Raw genomic sequence first — 4,475 nt, 5'->3', positions numbered from 1 at the left:
CTGCCTAGGCTACAAATTACAGCTGAGTGTCCTGAGACCCCAGCCTTTGAGTTTCTGGCATAAACTCAACTCGTAGTAATAATGTGTGGAATTATGGTGACACGGAGAGGAAATGGCTAGGGAGGAAGGAAGTTCGACTCCAAGCTGATACGCTTTTACTGCTCAATAAGACGAGGCAACAGACTCCATGGGAAACAGCCCAATGGTCCACCAACACAGTACGTGTTTCCTAAAAGACGTCCTGGAAAAGGCACTAAGTAAACCGATGTCACACGATGATGCACCCAAGAAATACCTCCATCAAGAATGCCAAGGGCAATAGCCTGGACTTATGTAAGCACTAAGAAATGAGCTAGGATTCCAGTACCAGGCCTGGTTTCCCTCTCACTGAAGGTCATAAGGCCAATTGGAGAGCTGTTGGTGACTGCTAAGGCACGTGTGTCACTACTGCACCCTTGGGATTCTTGTGCCCTGTTGGTCACTGATGTGGTTCGTAGGCATCACAGCTGGGGACAACTATTGGTTCTTTCCCTCTTTTGTACCATGAAAGCTGGCCCGATGGGAAGAGGTATTCAAGTCAGTTCCAGCTCAGGGGCTCCCGGGCCTGTTTATGAAGTGCATGGTGTCTTCAGCAGTAAGGACTAATCTTCCCCTTGTGGGAGGCAACCAAGGGCAGCAGCTATAGGCTGTGTGTTTTAGCGGTCAACCCTGGCCAACAACTCAAAACAGGAGGTTTCTCATGCCTGGTATTTGGGTTGGTTTTTTTTTTTTCTTTTTTCTTTTTTCTTTTTTTCGGAGCTGGGGACCGAACCCAGGGCCTTGCGCTTGTTAGGCAAGCGCTCTACCACTGAGCTAAATCCCCAACCCCTTGGGTTGGTTTTTTTTGTTTGTTTGTTTGTTTTGTTTTGTTTTGTTTTTTAAAGTGGTACATTGAATAGTTTTATGTCACCTTGACACAAGTTAAAGTCATCTGAGAGAAAAGAACTTCAATTAAGGAGATCCCTCCACAAGAACAGGTTGTAGACAGGCCTATAAAGCATTTTCTTAGTTAGTGATTGATTGATGGGGGAAGGCACAGCATATGGTGAGTGATGGTCCTGGGTTCAAGTAAAAAGCAGACTGAACAAGTCATAAGGAGCAAGCCAGGTAGCAGGAACAATCCCATGACTTCTGTGTCAACTCCTGACACCAGGTTGCTGCCCTGTTTGAGTCCTTGAACTGACTTACTTCAATGCTGAACAGTGATATGGGAGCATAAGTTAAACAAACCCTTTCCTCCCCACTTGCTTTTTAGTCATGGTGTTTCATCACAGCAATAAAAACCCTAACCAATCACACACCTATAATCCTTCTGGCTGTAACACAGACACACCTTTATTAGATACCCTTAATCCAAGCAATGAAGGTAAAGTTAGTTTGTAGAAGGAAGCAGCCATGCTTGAAGTGAAATCTAATTGAGGGGCAGACAAAGTGATGAATCAGGGAAAGATCTGACAGAATGAGTCAGAGATAGGATATGCCCAACTCTCACAAAAACAGACAGGAAAGAGAGGCAACGTAGGAAGGGCAGAGAGAAAGAGGCAACAGTTTTACCAGGACCGTTTCACAGAGACAGGTTGCAGATGAAGACAGGACGAGCCAGAAAATGAGAAGCTCAAAGATTAGAACAGATCGCCAGAGTTAATTTTAGGCCAAGCAGACCAATTCAGGCCAGAGGCCAAGAGAAGCCAGTTTGAAAGAATCAGTTTGGAGCAGAGTTTTGGGCCAGAACAGCTAAGTGGTAACAGCCAGCCAGAATTCAGAAAGAACTAGAAAGGGTGAGCTTATTCATCAGGAAACCCCCAAGATGACAATTAATTACATCAGGCAAATAAACATTATATTTATAAGAGACAGCCCAAATGTCTGCTAATAAAGTACAAAACTGTTAAGATGTTATAACGGGCTACTTCTTCCGGAAAATGACAGATGACACTTGCAGCAGGAGAGCCAGGAGGACCAGTATTAGGAGGCCACAGCAACTTCTACGGAGGATTGGTAGCAGTCATAGGCACTTCTATCATGGTCAAGGCCGTGGTCACGGTCGAAGCTGTCGTCTCCGTCTCTGTCCCACAGAAAGGAGCGACACCACGACGTTCTTCTCAAAGCAGTTTATTCAGGAACCTTTCTCTCTGTATGCAAGCAGCAATCTCTTACCCCCAAGCACACTCCCTCCTAAAAAAACCCGTAACCACGCCCCATCAGTCCAGTCTACGTAGTCTCAGTTCATAGGTCCATGCCAAATAGCCTGATCTTGTGTCACGGTGCGCCTGCGCAGCTCTCACGATGGGCGTGGCTTACTTTTGGGTGTATGAGGAAGTCAGGTGCTAGTCATAAGACTTGGCAGCAGTCCCGGGCACCATCTTGGGATTGCCGCCACACCCGCTCCGCACACGAAGCCACAGGGATGGTGGAGGAAAAGCAAAAGACGTGTGTAACTTTAATTTTTTTCAAACCTTATTTTTAATGATGCTTCTTAAGCAATTTAACCTCCCTTGTAGCCCACCACCTGTTTAGAAAGGGTCTTTGGAGCCATCCTGTCTATGTTGTCTGGAAATCGGCACTTCGGTTCAGAGGTCAGCAGGCCGTGGCAGCTCTGTCCACTCACAGATACTTCACAGATACATAGCAGTCCAGTCTGGTAGAGGAGAGGTAGCAACAGCAGCAGCAACAGCAGCAGCATCACCTAGCAGAGACAGCCAGGCCTCAGCCTTGGCTCAAGTCAACAGGAGGGACCCACAGGAACACCAAGAGAAGTTCTCGGCTGTGCCTCTCTCAAGGAAGCAAAGACTCGGGACCCACACGCGATGCATAGCTAGCTGTGTCAGCAAGCCAAGCTCTGTCTTCGTCACTCCAGACATCACTCCAGACAGTGTCCTCCATGTGCCTGGCCTCAGCACGTGCATCCAGTCAGCCCGAGGCCCTGGGAGAGGCATGAGGCTGCAGCACACCCCCAGAAGCTTTTTTGGTGTGCGTCCCTCTCTATGGAAACCCAACAAAAGTTCAACTACACAGTGTGAGGCAGACCAATACATGCGTGTTGTTAGCAAAGAACCTTCATCATTTGTCCCTTTAAGTGCTTACTTTAGCAGAGCATCCTCTCTCCTGTGCTTTAGTGAAATGTTCATTCACGAGTCTGCCTTAGCCTTTCACAGCTGCGTCCAGTTTAATGAAACATTCCTTCACATGTTTCTCCCAGCAAAACACCATCCAACGGACTTTTTTTTAATTTATTATATATAACTACACTGTTGCTGTCTTCAGACACACCAGAAGAGGGTGTCAGATATCATTACACATGGTTGTGAGCCAACATGTGGTTGCTGGGATTTGAACTCAGGACCTCTGGGAGAGCAGTTAGTGCTCTTAACCACTGAGCCAGCTCTCCAGCCCCCACCTCACCCACCAGTGGACTTTCTACAGAACCCTTAAAGTTTCTGCTTCAGACAGGGATTCATTGCCTGTGGTTACAGGTGTGTGAAGACAAGGTGATTGATCCCCATCACTAAGTTGGCCGCCTGTTTATGGACATGAAGATCAAGTCCCTGCAGGAGATCTACCTGTTCTCCCTGCCCATTAAGGAATCTGAGATTATTGGCTTTTTCCTGGATGCATCTAAAGGATGAGGTTCTGAAGGTCCTGCCAGTGCAGCTGGACAAAGGACCAGATTCAAGACTTTTGTCAATATTGGGGACTACAGTGGTCACGTTGATCTTGTGTTAAGTGCCCCAAGCAGGTAACCACTGCCATCTGAGGGGCCAAGCTTTCCATGGTCCCTGTGCAGACAGGCTACTGAGGGAACAAGATTGACAAACCCTACACTGTGCCATGCAAGGTGACAGGGCGCTGTGGCTCTGTGCTGGTGCATCTCATCCCTGCACCCAGAGGCACTGGCATTGTCTCTGCTCCCGTGCCCAAGAAGCTGCTGCTGCTGGCCGGTATAGATGACTGCTACACTTCAGCCAGAGGCTGCACTGCCACCCTGAGCAACTTGGCCAAGGCCAGCAATGATGCCACCTCCAAGACCTACAGCTACCTGACCCCTGACCTCTGGAAAGAGATTGTTCAAGTCTCCTTATCAGGAATTCATGACCATCTTGTGAAAACCCACACTAGCCTGCTCAGAGGAGCCAGGCTCTGACTGTGGCTACCATATAAGGGTAAAAATAAAGCAAATTAAGTCTGTTTTTTAAAAGATGTAATGGTATTTTAAATAAAGCTTTCTGTATTTTTATTACAGAGCAAATTCATCTTAAGAAGATGTTTACCGGGTGCTGGAGAAACGATGTGGTGGGTGGAGAGAGTACTTGCTACTCTTTCACCAGATGAGGGTTTACTTTCCAACGCTCATACTGATAATGACATCACATGTTCTCCAGTTCCAGATATCATCACGCCCTCCCCATCACACCCTCCTCCATCACACCCTCCTCCAT

The 4,475-nt window shown here is 47.4% G+C and overlaps 1 pseudogene; it reads left to right on the top strand.

The window, feature by feature from the left end:
• Positions 1-275: 275 nt before the first annotated feature.
• Rps2-ps25 (ribosomal protein S2, pseudogene 25) lies at positions 276-4,180 on the top strand (annotated as a pseudogene).
• Positions 4,181-4,475: the final 295 nt, after the last annotated feature.

This window comes from Rattus norvegicus, chromosome 19 (genome assembly GCF_036323735.1).
Source record: "Rattus norvegicus strain BN/NHsdMcwi chromosome 19, GRCr8, whole genome shotgun sequence".
Taxonomy (NCBI): Eukaryota; Metazoa; Chordata; class Mammalia; order Rodentia; family Muridae; genus Rattus; species Rattus norvegicus.
The sequence above is the reverse complement of the archived record's forward strand: the minus strand, read 5'-3'. Positions and strand labels throughout refer to the sequence as shown.